General features: G+C 38.4%; 1 protein-coding gene and 1 long non-coding RNA gene across 2 annotated transcripts in view; one reads left to right on the forward strand and one right to left on the reverse strand.

Moving 5' to 3' along the window:
• The window catches only part of BC035044 (cDNA sequence BC035044), a 43,081-nt gene that overhangs the window by 8,509 nt on the left and 14,162 nt on the right, over positions 1 to 20,410 (reverse strand). The gene's annotated exons all lie outside the window — the stretch shown is intronic.
• On the forward strand, positions 481 to 3,545 carry Gm34849. The gene is made up of 3 exons (XR_378059.1): positions 481 to 706; positions 1,254 to 1,386; positions 3,519 to 3,545. It is a non-coding gene; the product is annotated as a predicted gene, 34849 (long non-coding RNA).

Here is a 20,410-nt window from a genome sequence, read left to right on the forward strand (position 1 = left end):
CCCAGGGACAAGGGACCGAGGCGCATGTTTTACATATCCAACAAACCCACCTTTAATATAATCTAATCTGGTTTATATGGGCTCATTTCACGGGCAGAGGAATAATCGATTACAATCCACTTAAGCTCATTTTTTAAAGAATAAGATTTATAGATAAGTTATCTATATTTCTTTTTTTTTTTTTTTTTTCTTTTTTTGGTTTTTTTTCGAGACAGGGTTTCTCTGTGTAGCCCTGGCTGTCCTGGAACTCACTTTGTAGAGCAGGCTGGCCTCGAACTCAGAAATCCACCTGCCTCTGCCTCCCGAGTGCTGGGATTAAAGGCGTGTGCCACCACCGCCCAGCTACAAAGATTTATTTGTTATCATTAAGTACACTGTAGCTGTCTTCAGCTGTACCAGAAGAGGGTGTCATATCTCATTACGGGTGGTTGTGAGCCACCATGTGGTTGCTGGGATTTGAACTTAGGACCTTTGGAAGAACAGTCAGTTCTCCTAACCGCTGAGCCATCTCTCCAGCCCCCTCTATATTTCTTAAGAAAGTTTCAGAGCATCCTTTCCTTCTTATGAGCTACTGACATGTTCTGAGGAAATTCCTCTTGTGCCTGTCACCATCTCAGTCCATCTCTCTTGGCTTCTTTGTCTTTTGCAGCTTTCATATACGGCCAGACAAGCTGACACTGCTTTGATTTACCATTCCACTTACCAGGTGAGAACCATATTCATGACTGCCCAGACATCTTATACCTGCCATCTTCTCTCCCTTCAGGGCTTGGGATTAGTCCACTCCACTGTGGACCCAGCATCTGCTATTGTCTGCATTGACCAGACACCATGATGGAGGGATTTGCATTATCCCATCCAATGCATCTGATCAAACCCTTTAAACTTTGTACTATATATGCCCTTTATAATATATATGTCCTTTATACTATATATGCCCTTTATACTATATATGTCCTTTATACTATATATGTCCTTTATACTATATATGCCCTTTATACTATATACCCTTTATACAAATATGCTTTTTGTACTATATATAACCTTTATACAATATATACCCTTTATACTACAAATACCCTTTGTACTATATACACTATATATAATATAAATGTACCCTTTACACTATAAATGCCTTTTATACTGTACATGACATCTATATGAGATATACCCTTTATACTATACATATCCTTTATATGTGTATATATGTACTTTATATTTAATACTTTATACCTGTCATCTTACCTTGACAGAAAAGTATGTGAAGTTGCTGTAATTAAAAACCATTTTTGCAAGTCTGCCTGAGGCAGATTGGGTGCTCCAGACCCCCTCTCATACCTAGAGACAGCCTGACTTCTAGGAGTTCCATCATAACTACGATCACAGGTGAGACCCCCTTCCCCACCCTAATACCTGGCCTAATTGGGTCCCCACAAGGCCCAACAGATGCAGGAACTATTTCCCTGCTGGAGGCTCATCTTCCTTTCTGTCCACAATTTCACCTGAGGCAGACCAGGAACTCCAGCTCACTTGGCCCGCTAACCTGCTCATACCCAGAGAAAGCCTGGCTCTCAGGAGGTCTCCCTTAACCAGGGTCACAGGAGATTTGCTGGAGCCAGGGACACAGGAGGCCCTCCTAACCAGAGACAGCACTGTTTGCCTCCCAGAAGGCCTGCTGACACCCATCTTACAGAGAGCTACCTTCCTACAAGGAGGGACAGGCTAGTCAAAGACAGCAAGGCCAGTTAACACCAGAGATAACCAGATAGTAAATGGTAAACACAAGAACATTAGCAACAGAAACCAATCCCACTCGACACCATAAGAACCCAGTTCTCCCATCACAACAAGCCATGGATAACCTAACACACCTGAAAAGCAAGATTCTGACCTACAATCACAACTCATGAAGATGATAGAAGACATTAAAGAGGACATTTAGAACCATGTCTTCAGTGTCTGTCTTCTTTTGCTGGAGTCTCTGGCACAGTGAAGAGTCTGAGGATGATGATGACTCTGAAGTAGGCTTGAAGGAAGGGGCAGGTGTGGATGTCTCTGTCTATGGAAAAGGGCTGGCACAATTAGCTGGTCTGGCACTATAGAATCCTGTAAATATATAAACAGAGCTTCTCCCGGAAAAACATCCAGTCTTTTATATTATCCAGTTAGTAGGTTTTTATTTTATTAGGGACTACGAACGTTTAAAAAATGTACTTAAAAAATTAAGTATTATAAGAAGATGAATAATTATGATTTCATTTTGTAATTTAGATGTCTATATCTTTTAAAGTCTGATGAGCTTACTCTACAATAGCATGTCCTTGTGAATTATAGGGAATGTCAGTGGAATATGAGAAACTAAGATTCAAACACCCATTTTAAAAGGTTTTTTAAGTTTAAACAAAGGCATTGTCTGATTTTAAGCCCTTGATATTATAAACTATGAAACAAATACTGTATCATATCTTCTAAAGTTTTCCCAAGTCAGGAAAAGACATAAATAAGCAATGAGAATTAAGTGTACAGACGTACAGGAATAAAGGCTAACTTTCCAAAAGACAGGACATGTGTAACATTTGTCTGCTTTAAATCACAAAGACATAGGCTCATCAGGGATTAATTCCCAAACTTAGCTGACAGCTCCGAAGGAGCACAATGGTGATTTGTCATGTAAGATCATACTAAGTTAACTTTCTAGGAAAAGCAACAAGCTTTTGTTAAGATATTAAATTAATCCTTACATCCATTTATAAGACCAGGAAGCATAGAATGAACTTGAACATGTCCAGTAGAGAAAAGGCAACTTCTAAATTGAAGCAAGACTTGTAATTCTGAAAGTTGGGGCTAAAATTGTAAAACAGTTACACAGTTTTTAAAGAGGGGCTTGTCTTTCATATTTAAAAGACAATGGCTATTGTCATTAGCTCTGTTGGTTGTGCAAAGGTTTCTTGTGTGAGGAAACTTTCTTTTAAGATCTTAAAAGTTAAGATAACCTGTGTGAGGAGAAGTTGTTAGTGGATATTTTTGTGGAGGCACAGCCCTGTGCTGCCTGGAGTTGCTCCCTGCAGCTGTTGGATAGTCCTTTTTTGATCACCTGAGGATTGGTCACCTAAGGCTGTTGAATTACCTCTATTGTTTGAGGGGCTTGAGGTTGGTCCCTCACAGTTTCCCTGGTTTGATAGAATTTTCTGTATTATTAAGGATTTCAGTAGCACCAGATAAGGCAGTGCCATTTTTATGAAAGTTAGTTTGGCATTCCTTCCGCCAGTGGTACCCTTTCAGACAACTATGACACTCTGTTGGATTTTCACTTTGAGTGGGGCCAGGAGCATTAAAATTTATGGCACCTCCTGTTTTACCAGGACATTGTTTGCTGATATGTCCAGGTTTCTTACTTGAATAACTTTTGCAAGCCAAGCCTGATTTATTAAATGTTTTCTGTCCTTGATTAGTACGAATTTGGATAGTGCCCTGCCCTTGTGAGGTTGTTGTAATGGATACACTGTCCTGTCCAGCAGGACCCAGTTATTCATGGTGTTGGGAGCCATTAAGGCAACGCTATTGTCCTGATCTCTGAATTGGGCCTCTCCCCCTGAGAAGAAAAGGGGGTCAAAAGCGGGCCACCAACACATGGATTCCGAGAACCACGGGATGTTCCAGCCCTAGGTCATCACCGATGTCCTGACCACACCCTGATACCACCAAGTTCCTGCTTCCCGGTGTAGCTGTCAAAAGAAAGAATTTCTATTGCCCCCCCCTCCCATAAGTACTTCTCCTTTTGCTTGTATTGCCCTACCCCTCCCACTGATAAGTATCTGTACTTCCCCCTTTGCTTGTGCATTTAAACCTTGGACCTTTCTCAATACATTGGGGTCTTGATACAACTTCAGAATGGTTTCCGTGTCGTTATTCGTACAAGACCCTCGTCTCTCTCTACCCCCCATTTGGTTATTAGGAGGAGGTCCCCTCGAGATCCTCGAATAACTGGACCTGCTGGACGGGTCAAGTGGCGCCCGACGTGGAGCACGAGGTACGACTGCCCTCCGGACAACGGATTAAGGATTAAAGAGGTACCGCGCAGACAGAGAAACAGTGGGACAGTCCACCGACACTTCACTCGAGTGTCGAGTACGGACGTCGGGAGGTAAGCCTAGGCATTCAGTTGTTGTCCCATTAACCATGGGGCATTTAGTGAAGAGATAAAGGGTTCTCTTAAGGAGAGAGGGATAAGAGTTTTAAAAAAAGGGGAATTTAATAATATATTTTTGTTTTGTGGACAGGAGATGTCCATGGCTGGTATTAAATGGTTCTGAAACTTAGAATAAAGTAGGCAAAGAAATCAATAGTTTAATAAACAAGGAGAAGATGTCCATGAGTCCTTTTTAGTTATTGAGGAATCATCAGAGATCTCCTTGAGCAGGCAGAAAAGGGCGGAAAAGGTGCTTGCCTCCTAGCCCTTACTGAAGATTTTTTAGAAAGCTCCCAATCGCCATCTCACAAAAGCAAAACTAAGCTGCCGGCGCACAGTATCTCTATTAGAAGGTTTAGCAGAAAGCTACTTGGTACCCAATAAATGAAATAAAGTTATTCAGTCTGTCCTCACTAGAGGCCAATATTTAACTTGAAAGTCAGAGTTTGTGGAAGACAGCCTCCTGAACTGCTGACAAAATCTGTGGTTAAGGAAATTTCGCTGCAGACATAAAACAATTAGGGCTCTCCCCTGTTGTCCTCGCCCAGACAGCACAAGCGGCCCTGAGAGCTTGGCGCGCTGTCCCTGCAGCAAGGGTGCTAACTATGCCCCTAACCAAGATTATACAAGGGCCCCAAGAATCCTATGCGCAGTTCGTTGCCAGATTGCAAGAAGCAGCTGAGAGAATTTTGGGACCTGAGGAAAGTGAGGGTCTGTTAGTTCGACAACTTGCTCTTGAAAATGCCAATTCAGCATGTAGGGCTGCCCTGAGAGGTAAAACCAAGAGTTTAGATATAAATGGTATGATCAAGCTTTGTAATGAGGTAGATGTGTTTTCTCAACAAGTTTCTAAGTCTATTAACCTGGCCACTGGGGCTGCTCTAACGCCAGCTCCAAGATTGGTGCCGAGCCCCATTGGCCCAAGTTAGAAGTAGACATCTGTGTCCTCACATTGGGTGCAGATGCCTCCTGGGGCACCCCTGATTATTATATGCCTCAATTAACAGCAGTTAACACAGGTGAATTTGGGCCCCCTCCCCAAAAGACGTTTTTTCTCATCATCGGCCGAGTGTCCAGACTTTTACAAGGCCTAATGGTGACTCCTACAGTGGTTAACACCGACTACCATGGGGAGATAAAAATCTTAGTCTCCGCCAAGCAGGGACCACTTACCCTTAGGGCTAGAGAGCACATAGCCCAAGCCTTACCACTCCCACTATTCGGCCATTTCCCTTATATGAAAGAGGAGCGAAGACCTTCCTCCCTGGGATCCTCAGAAGTCTACTGGGCACAGAAAATAACTGATTCATGGCCCATGCCGACTTTGTTTCTAGAGGACAAACAGTTTCAAGGGCTCCTGGATACCGGGGCAGATGCCACAGTAATTTCCTCAACACATTGGCCTGCAGCCTGGCCCTTACAGCCCACTAAGAGATGGTGTAATCCACTGATCATAAAATTTACTGCTAAGAGGAGGAACTTAGAGGCTTGAGAAAGTTCTCGCCCTCTCACCTGGGGCCTAAGATTGTGTCAAGATAACTATGACAATGGCCTGACCTTTAAGGTTCTGCTTCCTAAAACCATCCCTAACAATCATAAAGCATCCATAGGACTTCCAGGTACCCGCCCCCCTGTTCCTGCCCCAGGGTGTGCTACGACCCTGTTTCAGCCCAGTCTCCCTGTGGGGAGGCCCCCTTCTTCCACTGATTTACTGTGGTCTATATTGAATGCTTCTGCTTTAGCCTTGTTGTATAAGACACAAAGAGATAATGCGTCAGAATCTGAAGATTGTTGGATGTGCTTTTCTGCTTCCCCACCCTTTTATGAGGGCATAGCCTTATTTGAAAAATTTACCCTGCTTTCAGACGCTAGGCAGCTTCCCCTTGAGTCAGTTCAGCTTGCCTTGACAGAACTCTCTGGGGTAAGAAGTTGTGTGTTGGGCCCAGGCATGCTTCGAGGCCCTTGCTAGAGATTTGCAATAACATGTTTAGAGTAAATAAAAATGGGTTTTAAAGAGACTTCGTAAAGGTCAAAAAATTCATAGATTAGGTTTTATTGGAAGTTAAGAAATCATTTCCTAAAACTATATAATTCATTTTGTCAATGGTGTTTTTGTTGGTTGCAGAAAATAGAGAGCGTTTTTACAGATGGCTATAAAATATTTAACTAAGTGTGGACTAATAATGACTTCAAAAAAGATTTAGCATGGTAAACTTTTAGGCTATTTGAGACATTTAGTGTATAGAGATTGTGTGTTTTCTCAAAAATTTGCCCTCAGATTAATTAAATAAATTAGAAGTTTTGGATGCTTGCCAGAAGCTGTTAGAAAATTTTGGATTTTAATCTTGGTTTGACAAGCTGCCTCTTACAAGCAGGAAAGGAAAGAAAAAAATAGAGAAATGGATTTTAAAACTCTCCCAGGGACAGAGAGAAATCGGGGGACGCCCTGTTTTATTCTCTCTGGCCCCTACAGGAGAAGCTCTCTACCCTCTTTCTATTGTCTATGGTTGGTGCACCAATCACGTGTCAATTCATGTATGTTTTCTGTTTCGTTGTCTGAATGATTGTTTCATTGTCTGAATGACTGGCTGTTTTATGTTTCATGTTAAAAAGAAAAGAAAAAAAAATGGTAAAAACTTTACCTGCTAAATCACTCTCAGTTTGCACAACGGAGGCTGAGAGAGGCCCCTCCCTTTAGCTAAAAATCAAGCACAGCAGGAGAGGTCCTGCTGAAAAACTTAGAATCTACAACCTCTTAGTTCTAAGGCAAATAAGCTGATAGTTGTTTTTTCCTAAAAAATTCTCTGCAATTTTGTGATTATTGTGTTTAGCAAATGACAAAGTGTGTTTTTATCTTATAAGTATAGCTATAAAAAGTAAAAGTCTTTAATTGATCTAAATTTATAAGATTCGTAAAGCCACTTCATTTGGTTTTTGATTGGTCTTAAAGGTATAAATATGATCTACATATCTTGGTCATAGAGAATTGGCTTATAAGTTATTTGGTTATGATTAAAAAGGTATAACACTGGTTACAAAGTTAGCTTAAGTAGTAACTCAGGGCTAGAGTCATTTTCAAACAAAAGCACCTGGCATAAAACAGCCCAGAAAACTAGTCCTCTAAAGATACTTCTAAATTGAGATAAAATTTTGTGTAATTCTTATCCCAGAAAGTAGACTAATAGAGATAAGATTTTAAAACAATGTCTCTTTAATAAAACATTAAAATTTACACTGTCATGCATTCATAAATTGACAGCCAAACTTCGTAACGTGATAGTGATGTTTCTAATATTAATTTTAAGAAAAATAAATTGTTTAAAATTGGTTCTTACTTTTCAAAAGTTATAGATACATTCTAATATTACAACGAAAACTTAAAAATTATGGTTAAAATTGCCAGTGTTCCATTGACTGCAGCTTGCAGTTTGATTACAAATTTAAGATCTTTAATTCACCTGTATATTGTAATTAAGATAATTATAAGAGTAATCATCCTTAAGAAAGAGTATCAAAAATTAGAGGCATAGACAGTTAAATTGTTCCTCTAAAACTGGTCCTTATTACAGGAGGGCCAAGATGCTCAGATTAAAAAATATTCTACGTTTAAGTTAATGTAGCCCAGAGAAGATTGTGGCCTTCTTTTATTTTGCAAACAGTGCCTAAGAAAGTTTTTCCCTGTGTTCAAGAAAAGTTCTTTTTAGCTTTGTTACAGATCTATTCAGATGTTTAAAATAATGCTTAAATTCAAAGAGTTTTACTTTTAGTGAACTGGTGATCACTAGATAATTTTGCCTGTAGGTATGGCTAACATAGCTTTACAATATGTATGAAATTTTTATTGTCTGCTTCAATACAAGAAACAAAGTTTAAATCTTTCAGTGTATATTGTTTCCTAAGTGAAAAAAAAAAGTATTCTATTAGCTAATGCCTCCAAAGAGAAGTTTAAAGTTCTGAAAAGTAATCGTTGCTCCATAAGACTTAGAGGCAACATGTTTAATATTTAAGATCTTAGTTACAGAAAATCTAAGAAAGAAAAATTTATTTGCTTCAAAATTTTTATTTTCAAAACCTCCAAAAGATGTTTTGTCAACAATTTAATGTTACACATGTTACTGAGATATTTTATAATTCTCAAAGAGAAGGTATTGTAAAACTTTAAAAACTATACCTTCTTTAAAAACAAAGAAGGGGGAGAGAAATTATATCCCCGTGCACATTATTTGGATCACATATTTGTTTTGGAAAAACTGGATAGAATAGTGTCTAGGGCAGATAAAAAGGATCCACTTATTGGCACTTGCCATGATCCTGTTCAGATACTTAATATGGGGAAAAGGGGGAATGTTTCTGTTTTTTCCACAGAATGCTACAAGAGCATACTAGCTTCCAATGTGACAGGCTGACCTGTGACCTGTGAGTGCCCTGACAGTGGTGACCAAAAAGCTGTGCTGAGTACACAAAAGAGGAGAAATCGGAGAGCATCCACTTACAAACAGATAAAGAAACTTCGTATCTCCACCATGGGCTGCAGCAAGGAGTACCAACCTGGTGCCAACTTAAAATACAAACAACTAAAAAAGCTGACTCGTGAGGCAAAAAGACTGGTACAGAGAATGTACAAGATGCTTTCGTCAGAGACTGTTTTTGGCCACTCAGGCCAGCTCCTTATAGCTATGAAAGTTTGTGTACCTTACCTATATGCTTATTGTTCGATAATTTTAAGAGTTAAGATCGCCAATCTTGGCAAGTCTAAAATATTCATTGTAATTCTTGTCAATTAACTAATTGTGTAAATCCTAATTTAGATAAGGAATCTACTGTTATGTTTTTGTTAGAGACCTGCTTATGTTTTGCTGCCTATTAGAGTTAGAAAATGATCCTTGGTTTTAAAATCTGAAAATGCAAACTTTAAAAGGTATCTACCACAGCTTTAGATCAGCAGCTACATACTGCCCATTTTGTTAATGATAAGCATAGAAATATTTCCATAGCTTTGTCAGAGCAACATATTATATAGATAAAAATTTAGAGGCAAAAGACGTCTTAGAAGTCTTAGCATAGGACAGGAGATAGCATCCTAGAAAGTTCTTGAGCAGACCATGGGCTTAGAATTCAGGAAGAAAGTTGCCTATTTAGTGACATTCAGAATTGCCTCTGGCATTACACTATCACTTTAATAAAAGCTAGGTCACTGCCTTACACAGGAATTTAGCATCAACTAGGAAAAAGGAAGTTTAAGACCTAAAGAGGAACCAGAGTAGATACTTAGAACTGTAGATAGCTGAGTTACACCCATACACAAGTATTTACAATGGCCTAGAGGGAAGGTAGACTACCAAAACTGGTTTTCAACCTCCCCCCGGCTTTCGACCTTGTTGTTCTCCCTTTTGGGGCCCCTATTGGGACTCCTATTATTGATTTCCTTTGGTCCTTGGGCATTTCAAAAATTGACCCGATTTGTTAAATCTCAGATTGATTCATCTCTCTCAAGTGCATTTGTTTCAGTTCATTACCATCGGCTAGACGTTGGCGATAACAAGCAGGTTACTGGAGAAGAGGCAGACGCGGATGCCGCTTCATCACCCTCTTCTCGGGGAGAGAGACTCAATTTCCATAAAATGCTTAAGTAAGATCATTCCCCTCCCCCTAAATTCGGCCATCATTCTCATGCCAGGAATCATTTATAGATTGCCGTAGTCTGTGCTTTTCCGACATGGTAATATACGTTCTCGCCACATTGGAAACTAAACAGTCATCCCAGGCTAGACACATCAAAAAATTAAAACTTGAAGCCGTCGCCCGTGAGAGTTGTAAGACTAAGTACTGCACAGAGATTAGTCTAAAAGCTGTTAGACAGTCTCTGAGAGGCATGTCTGATTGCATAAAGGTTGAGTGCCCCAGGGACCTTTCCCCAGAAAAAACGGCACAGGAGCAGGTCAGGGTTACTCTGGGTAAAGATCTGTGGGCCTGAGAGTCAATCCTGTACATGGCCCCTAACATTACACACTGGGGATCAGACCTCTACCTCTACCCACGGAGCTTGCTTCATTCCTAAATCCCTTGGCTAGCCCAAGTTATATCCAAAAGACTGGGACCATTAATTCAAGCCTCATAGATGACTTGTCCTTGTGTCCTTGTGTCCTTCGTGGTTTTAGAGAATCACCCGGTGAGCAAACAGACGTTTAGGCAATCGTTAAAAACATGGCTACAAATTTATTATACAATATGCCTTTTTAAAAATATTAAAACGGGGGAGAGGCCCAATTCAGAGATCAGGACAATAGCGTTGCCTTAATGGCTCCCAACAGAGGCCTTCCATGCACCCCTAAGGCATGGGGGACGGACCCCACAGGCCTGACAAGCCTACCTCTGTAGCACCAGTGTGAGGGGGACCACAAACCTGGAAGAGAAATGGGTGTAAGGGAAAAAGAAGCGGAGACCAAGGAGGGTTCCTGTCAAGGTCTCAGTTTATTAGGCTGAAATGCCAGGTTTTAAGCACACAGCAAGGGGAATAGGGAGGGGTTGAGGGGTAATTAAATAAGAACAAAGAAGTGGGCATCTGGGGACATGAAGGGCAAATTCAGACTGCAGGCGGGAGTCACTCTGAGTCTATCTCCGGAATGTAGAATCCTCCTTAACAGCCTTGGGTGTCAGGCTGGGCTCAGCACATAACTCGTGTCCTTAGAAGTCTTGGGAGTCAGGAAGAGATAAGGAAGAGGGGACTATAATTCAGCTTTTCATGGCCTCAGGTGCCAGCAAGGGAATAGGGAGGAGGGGGGTAACCAGCTCCTTAACACAAGGCCATTTGACTTATTAGGATGGGAAACTGTGAGAGGCCTACTTTCTCACGGTATGGTCTCCAACAATACACTTTGAAAATATGAAGTAGCAACCTCAACACATGCTTTAAATACATTTCTAGATTTTTAAATTCTCTTTAGAAGAGATTGAGAAGTGGGTGCAAGTACTCTCAAAGGCCAGTTGTTTTAAAACAATATCTTTTGCCTCAATGCTAAGAACTATTTTTTCCATAGCCTCCATCAGCTGAGTTGGTTTCTGTATTATATTAGCAAGCCTTTTGAATTCTGTATCTCTGTTAGGCAAGTATCTTCATGATTCTAGGGCTGCAGTTGATATTTTTATTAGAGCTTCCTTTGTTATTTTTTGTTGAGCTGTTTCTTCAAACCACTCCTCTGTACACATAAACATTTCGTATGTTAACTCTTTCATTCCCCTCTTTTTTTCCAGACATCTTAGATAACTTTCTGAGCCAAGTTCATATATATATATATCTCCACAGTAAAAATTCATCTTTAGTTAAATAGGCTCTGGCTATTTTAAACCAATCATGAAGAGTCATAAGCAATTTAAATGCCAAAGGTTCCCATAAGAAATCCTTATCCTCTTTGTTATTCTCCATACTCCCTGGGAAACAGCCTAACAATTTACCCTGTTGCTGAGTTTGGAGTACACCAGCAGCAGATCTGATAGGCCCCTTTGGTTTCTTTCTAAGTTTTTCAGGGGACCTTGTGGAATGACTTATATTTAAATGCTGCATGGCAGGTCACTTATGTTTATATTTTGTCAATTTCTTTTCAGAGTCAGACTCCTCCTCTGAGCTTGATTTTTCCTCTTCTGATTTCATAACTAACCTCCCCGAGCTACTTTTCTCAGACTTTTCTGTTGAGAAATAAACATTGTTCTTAGATTCTGAGCGAGACTGTAGTAATGGAGTTCCCTCACAAGGAGGTGAATCTATTGTCTCCTGAGCACATATGGGTATTTTGTCATCTGCCAATGCCTTCCTAAGCACATTCCAAATAGCAAATGCTGCAAGGGGCCTGCCAAATCCTCCAGTCTCTGAGAACCAGTTTTTAATATCTAACTAACCCTACTTTCTCCCAAGTATCCACATCGAAAGTTCTCTTTCCTGGAAACCAAGGACTGACCATTTGTACAAACTGAGGAAAGTCAGTCAGCTGGATAATGTTAACCTTAATGCCTTTTTTCTTAAGAGTATGCTTAAAAATATCTACAAAAAATTCACTTTGTCCCATCCTGATTCACATAGGTGCTAGCAGTAGTTGTTGTAAATAGTTACAAACTATTTACACTTAACAGGATCAGTACCAGATAGCAGGCCAGTGCTTAATACTAGCCAATAAAACTCCTACTATAAGCTATGTATTTATCAAGAACCTACTAGATACCTTCTTTCAGGCCAGGGGTGGAGTGGGGTGGGGAATCGTTGCCTTCTTTCAGGCTGGGGATTGCTTCCTTACAAGCGGGAGTGAGGGGTGGTGGTGGTGGTGGTGTTGCTTTCTTTCAAGCAGGGGGTTGCTTTATTTTAAGCATGGGTGGGGGTGGGGTGGGGCGGTGTTTGCTTCCTTTCAAGCTGGGATGCTTTCTTTCAAGCATGGGTGTTGCTTTCTTTCAAGCAGAAGTCCCTGTTAGTAATGCAGTAATAGCCCTGGTGTGGGATGTTCTTTTTTATTGGTTCTTCTTGAGGCAGCTTCAGGGGAAGCGCTTAGGTGGAGGGTAGGACTTTTTTTGAGATATTTAGGGTTGCTGTATAATAAAAAGTTTACTTATCCAAGCCTAACTTACTGTGCTGTTGTAGCTGACCTGCCTTCTGTGATCCCCTGAGGCCAGAAACTGCAGTGTCTGGCACCCAGCACCTCTTCTTCAAGCCACAAAGGATTAAGAAAATAGCCTTGTCTATCTCAGCAGGAACTGCTGAGCTCCAACTTTAGGCCTGCTAGTCCGAAGTCACAGGAAGAGAAGACACTTAGAGAAGTGATTATAGAATTTATTACCAGGTTGTAAAGGGGAAAAGCAGAAAGATCCTAAGTGAATAAAGGGAAAATTCTCTAAGTGGGGAAAGGCAAAAAAGTCTCCTCTATTGATCTTCACTCTCCATTGATCTTAGTTCTTAATTCATGATTCTCTTGCTTCTCTTTGTTCTCAGTACTTATACATCTTTCAGAATACACGATCACATGTTACAAAGTTCATCACCAGCTCACACACAAAAATGAAATCATAAATTGAAATAGAAGTTTACAACAGCGAAGTTTACATGCATATCCATTAGGAGTAATTATCTGGTTAAACACCCATCATCTGTCTGAGCTCCACAAGTTCACTGAAGGTTTAAACCATAACTAACTTATCAGTGAAGTTTTGTATAGATAAACCCAGTCAATATTATATCTTCTGTCCTAGCACCTATAATAAGCCGTTAGTTGCCTTTTCATGACCTTAGGTTAATTGTTTTACACCATCCTGGAATGTGCTCTGGGTAGGAGAAAGTCTGGTTACCATCTAAGAGCAATTAACTGGTGACACTTGGGAGACTGTCAGAGTTCTCACTGCAGCTTTGACTATCAGAAAAGGACCTAATAGCAGTCCCATTATAAAAGAGCTTAATAATCACAGATATAATTTTAGGAATTCTTATAGGATCATCATTAAGACTTAAATCATCTATTTGTCTATATAGCATCACTACAAGATAGTACATCTTCATGGATCTGCAGAGTTCTGCTTCAAAGCGGGTTTGTTCCTACTTAGCGATTGTTATATATGTTTAATGTTAACAGGAAAAGCATATTAATAGCAGGAATCTTTCCTAAAATGAGTCCCTCACAGCCTTGCTTAATGAGGGTTCACCTGTCGCAGATTATATAATAATTCGAGGCAGGCCACTTCAGGATGTTCACCTGCTAGTTATTAGATTGTCTCATTATGGCTCCTGACAGAAAAACCAAAATAGTTCATGAAAAAAAAAAAACCCAAATTTAAACAATATCTTTTCACTAATCCATCCCCACAGAGGATAATAGAAGGAAACGCCCAACACAAGGAGGGAATCTACACCCTAAGAAAAGCAAGAAATTAATCATCTGACAACAAACCCAAAAGAAGAGAACCACACAAACATGATTCCACCTCTAACAACCAAAATAAAAGGAACCAATAATCATTGGTCCTTAATATCTCTCAATATCAGTGGACTCAATTTCCCAATAAAAAGACATAGACTAATAGATTGGATATGTAAACAGAATCCAGCATTTTGCTGCAGTCAGGAAACACACCACAGTCACACAGTCAGATACTACTTAAAAGTAAAAGGGTGGAAAAAAATCTTTCAAGCAAATGGTCCCAAGAAACAAGGTGGAGTAGCCATTCTAATATCCACTAAAATAGACAGTCAACCAAAAGTTATTAAAAGAGATGGGAAGTACACATCATACTCATCAAAGGAAATATCCATCAAGATGAACTCTCAATTCTATGCCCCAATGCAAGGGTACCCACATTTGTAAAAGAAACTTTACTAAAGCTCAAAACACACATTAAACCTCACACAATATTAGTAGGAGACTTCAATATTCCACTCTCACCAATGGACAGGTCATGGAAACAGAAACTAGCAGAAGCACAAGGAAACTAACAAGTTATGAACATAATGGATTAAACCAGATATCTACAGAACATTTTACCCTAAAACAAAAGAATACCTTCTCAGCACCTCATGGTATCTTCTCCAAAACTGATCATATAATTGCACACAAAACCAAGCCTCAACAGATACAAGAAGATTGAAATCCATGCATTCTATCAGATTGCCACTGACTAAGGCTGGTCTTCAATACAACCAAAACAATAGAAAGCCCACACACTCATGAACACTAAACAGCTCTGCACTCCATGATAACTTAGACAGGGAAGAAATAAAGAAAAAAATGAAAGACTTTCCAAAATTTAATGAAAATGAAAGCACAGCATACCCAAATTTTTGGGACACAATGAAAGCAGTGCTAAGAGAAAATTTCATAGCACTAAGTGACTTCATAAAGAAATTTGCTAGATCCTATTCTAACGGCTTAACAACATATCTAAAAGTTCTAGAACAAAAAGAAGCAAACATACCCAAGAGGAGTAGATAGCCAGAAACAATTGAACTCTGGACTGTAATCAATCAATTAGAAACAAAGAGAACAATACAAAGAATCAACAAAACTAGTTGATGGCTTTTTGAGAAAATCAACAAGACAGTTATACCCTTAGCTAATTTAAGTAAATGGAACAGAGAAAGTATCCCAATTAACAAAATCAGAAATGAAAAGTGAGACATAGCAGCAGAAACTGAGGAAATTAAAACAAAACAAAACATCAGATTCTACTATAAAAGCCTATACTCAACAAAATTGGGAAATCCAGATGAATTGGATGATTTTATAGACAGATACCAGGTACCAAAGTTAGTTCAGAACAGATAAATTATCTAAAAAGTCACATAACCTCTAAGAAAATAGAAGCAGTCATTAAAGTCTCCCAACCAAAAAAAAAAAAAAAAAAAAAAAAAAGCCCAGGGCCAAGTGGTTTTAGTGCAGAATTCTATCAGTCCTTCAAAGAAGACCTAATTCCAACACTTCTCAAATTATTCCACAAAATAGAAACAGAAGGAATACTACCTAACTTGTTCTATGAAACCATAGGTATTAAGCTAATACCTAAACTGCACAAAGACCAAACAAAGAAAGAGAACTTCAGACCAATTTTGCTTATGAATATCTATGCAAATATACTCAATAAAATTCTTGCCAACCAAGTGGGTTGCCCTGGTGCTGTTTGTATTCTGAGGTTAATTCTGTTTCCTCAAGAAGGGGCTTCCCAGACTCTGGAGTGGATAGCTTACTCAGGTGATTTCATGTGAACTTCTCATTTTAACTGGTAAAATAGTCTGGAGCCTGTGATTAGGCAGTGGAAGGGAAAGGTGGGGCTGGACGCTTTAGAGAGTAGAGGAATAAGAATGGAGGAGATGAGGAGGGAGGAAGATGGAGCAGTCATATGACCTGGAGAAGTCACAAGTAAGAAGGAGGCTCATAGCTGGGGAATAGATTAATGTAGTGGTCATCTGACCAATCTAGGCATACAGCTTATGAATATTGTAACTGAGTTGTGTGTTATTTTCACAGGCTTATTGGGGTTGGAGATTTACTGCAACAGATTGGCATCCATTGTATTGCTTAGAACCTAACTAACCTGAGATAAATGTCCACTGCCCCTGCCATGGACAACCCCAGTTGGGTATGGGGGTCCCTGGAATGAGGGTTTTTGAAGCTAGATGGGTAAGGATTCAGCAGTGACAAACAGAAACAAACACAGAGGCAGTTTGAATATGAGTATATTTTACAGCTTTCAAGCAGGGGATTTTATACATTAAAAAAACCAAACATTACAACTCTTAGAAACTATATCCAGCAAAACAATCACATGTACCAACAAAAATCATTTAGCATAGTAAAGCACAAAAATAATCCAAGCATTCCAACTCTGAAACTATGTATTCAGTGAATCACAAACACAACAGGTAACATCATTATAAATCATCAAAATATAACAATTCGAAAAGGATGTATTCAGTGGGGCAGTCATCCAAGGCTAGTGGCATATTTCCAAGATCAGGTTAATAAATCTTTATGTTCAGTGCTCTTAACTGCTGAGCTAACTTTCCAGCCCTATATGGTCAATTATTATTTAATATCTAATGCTTGAATTTTTATAAATCTTCAATGCATAAATTTAAACTAATTTAATTCTTTCTACTTAAGGTTTTCTTTTTTAAAAAAATTTAAAAAAATATTTATTATTATATGTAAGTACACTGTAGCTGTCATTAGACACATCAGAAGAGGGCATCAGATCTCATAACAGATGGTTGCGAGCCACCATGTGGTTGCTAAAATTTGAACTCAGGACCTTGAGAAGAGCAGTCAGTGCTCTTAACCACTGAACCATCTCTCCAGCCCCAATTAAGGCTTTCTTTGACATATATCAAAACTCACCTCCGATGATATATGTATAGTCATATGAAATTTTATTGTTGGAAAGTTTTTATCTGTCATAATACTATTATATAATTTTATAAATGTTTTTTAATGTAAAGTGTTGTTTTCCCCAAGATAAGGTCATATTAGTGACCCCATCTCAAGGGACAGTTTCTTACCCATTATTCTTCCTTAAGATTTTGGTCTAGGCTACCAGGAACATGTAAAAAGAAAAGGAATAAGAGAAAACAGAACACATAGATTACCATGAGAACTACGCTAAATAATTTTTCTCTGGCGAAGAGTTCCACAGCCATTTCCAGGAGGCCTCCACCCTTTGAGGTCAATCGCCACAGTTTGTGGAACTTGTCACACAGATCCTACTAGAGGTAGTGTGGCACCCTCTCCCTTCGAATATATGTATGTGTATGTGTATGAATATATGTGTGTGTATGTATATATACACACACACATACATACACACACATATATTATATTTGATACTTTAAAATGAGAGACACAATAAACCTTTTGGGCTTTATGGAATGATATTTTGAAGGGTTTGACAGGGATGAACTTAAAGGAAAGAAATACCTAGTCACTTACTGTTACTACAGTATTTATTCTCTTGATTTACCATGCCTTCCCAAAAGACAGGGTCCTAGATAAAAAATTACGTGTTTTAGAAAAAGGATTTGAGGACACACTAGAACTAAATGTTCAGGATTTTATAAGTCAAGATAAGCAACAGAAAGAGAAGAATAAAGAATAAAGGCTGGAGAAAGGAGCTGGAAAAGATGCTAAAAAAAAGGGATGTAGAATTTCATAGATCAGACTGAACAGCAAAGAGATAGAGTTAAAATTTGGAAGCAGAGTCTCGAGGATAATTTACTAAAGCTAGTACGTCAAAATAAGGCTGATTCTACAACATCAGAACTACAACATTAAAATTATGGAAGCAGGGCCTAGAACAGAAGATACAGAAATTTATAGAGCAGCATGAACAACAGAAAGACATTTAAGCTGAAACAGTGTTTAACCTGAGCGCTAATTCACTTAGGTTCAGCAGTGAGGCATATCAGGAGCTAGGAACATAACAGGTGGTTAGCCATAGCTCCCAGAAGCTACATTTTTAGGCGTGAGAACAGAAAGGGTTTATTAAAAGGAAATTAATAATCAGGCGGATGGCCACAGTTAAAAAACTGCATCATGCGGGAGGAAAATGTCACAAAAAGCAGAGAGAAATTTCAGAAGTGCCATGCTTTGTTCTCTCTGGGCTTTATAGCAGAAGTACTCTGCCCCTTTTATGTCTTGTCTAATGTCTGGTGCACCAATCTGTTCACATGTTCAATTCATGTATGTTCGTGTCCAGTCTGTATGAATGAATGTTCTATGTTTTATGTTGGATAATAAAGATGGCTAAAATACTTTATCTGCAAAGCCGAGAGCTGCCCCGTGCTTCAACCAGAAAACAGACACATGGCAGGAGGGCCCCTGCTGGAAAAACTGTTCGTTATAAGAAAAAAGGAGAGTCTACAGCCTCTTAGTTTTGGGGTAAAAAAGCTGATAAATGTTTTTTTCCTGGAGGGTTCTCTACAATTGTGATTAATGTGTTTGGCAAATGATAAAGTGCTTTTTATTCTATGATTGTAGCTAGAAAAATTAATATTTTCTGATTGGTCTAAATGTAACTGCTTCATTTGGTTCTTTTTTATTGGTAATGTGCTCTGAGTGATTTCACAATCAGCTCATAAGTTGTTGGTTAAGATTAATATTTGCTACACTGGTACCAGATGGTTAGTCTTAAAATTGATAACTCAAGTTTAGGGTCCTTCCAACACGTGGCATAAGGCAGGCCAAGAAGCTGGGTCTCTAAAGATATTTCTAGTTAAGATAATAAATAATGTGGTTCTTATCCTAGAAAGTAAAATTAAAGATAAGATTTAAAACAATGTCTCTTTATTAAAACATTAAAGCTTGCATGTATTCATAGGTATTAATTAGCAGCCAAACTTCGTAAAATTATAGTAATGCTTCTAATATTAATTCTATAAGTAATAAATTGTTTTAAAATTGGGTTTTACCTTCCCAAAGTTAATGTTGCAAAAGAAACTTAATAATTCTTTGCAGATCTAGCCAGATGCCGTTTTAATGAAGTTCACATTCATAGTTTATAGAGTCAATCAGACCGTAAAATTTATCAAGGCATTACAATCTGGTTTGCCTACCTTTTATATAGTTATTATAGATCCGAAGGTTTGCTTCTTTTTCTCTCTCCTTTGCATCTTAATGATTGTAAAGGTTTTGCTTCTAGTGAGTTTGTAATAACTAAAATATTTTGCCTCTAATATGGCTAAATATTGATCTACATTATGTAAGAAATTTTTATCATTTCTGCTTCTATACAAGAAGCCAAGAGTTTTAATCTTTCAATGTATATTTTTTCCTAAGTGAAAAATGTTTTATTAACTAATGCTTCTCAAGAAAAGTTTACTTTAAATCCTGCTCTCACCCAAAAGATTCAGAGACAATATCCTTTTATTACTTAGGGTTTTAGTTTACTACAAAAGGTTTTACAAAAAATAAAAAAAGCTTTTATAATTGTTGTTAATTATATTCATTGACAATTAAATATTAGCTGTGTCCAAGACAATTCCTTGGCCAGAAAAAACATTGTAAAATCATTTTTCTCATCCTCCCAGCCGATTGTTGGTCTACGTGGGCCCAACTAGCTGCTGGCTGCTGCAGGGCAGGGCCTTGAGTCACACAGTTTCCCCCTGTTTCAGCACAAATAATCTAGTTGTGTGCTGTAAATGGTGTTTTATAATACTAAACAATCAAACCTTAATTTGTATATTAATAGTCAATGCTATATCTCAGAGCTCACAATTGCTTAAGATTGTTTGTCCCTCAGATGCTATTAATTCTCAAATTTTCAATTGCTTATGCATATACAACTCATAGAAAAAATGCTGTCCTTTTAAGAAGGCAGGTTTTAGACATTTATTAAATTGTTCTAAATTGCCCGGACATTTTAAAACAATGCCAGGCTAAATTTATATCTCAGACAGTCTATAGGTCATACATATAAGGTAGATTAAATATATAACCTCATTCTTTGTATATTCATAACAGTTATGGTTTAAGATAATATTTTAATATTCTTAAAAATTGTTCATGTATAATTCTTTCCTTTTAGTGTCCTCAGTTACTACTTGTTTCCACATAATAATGTTAATTCTTGAGGACTTTTACTTAATAATTTGCTACAAATAAATGCTCTTATTTCTAGTTAATAAATAAATAAATTATGCACATGTGACACTTAATAAATTTTCAAGCTTTCTGGTTACAACTGCTCCTTAAGAGAAATAATTAA

This window comes from Mus musculus, chromosome 6 (genome assembly GCF_000001635.26).
Source record: "Mus musculus strain C57BL/6J chromosome 6, GRCm38.p6 C57BL/6J".
Taxonomy (NCBI): Eukaryota; Metazoa; Chordata; class Mammalia; order Rodentia; family Muridae; genus Mus; species Mus musculus.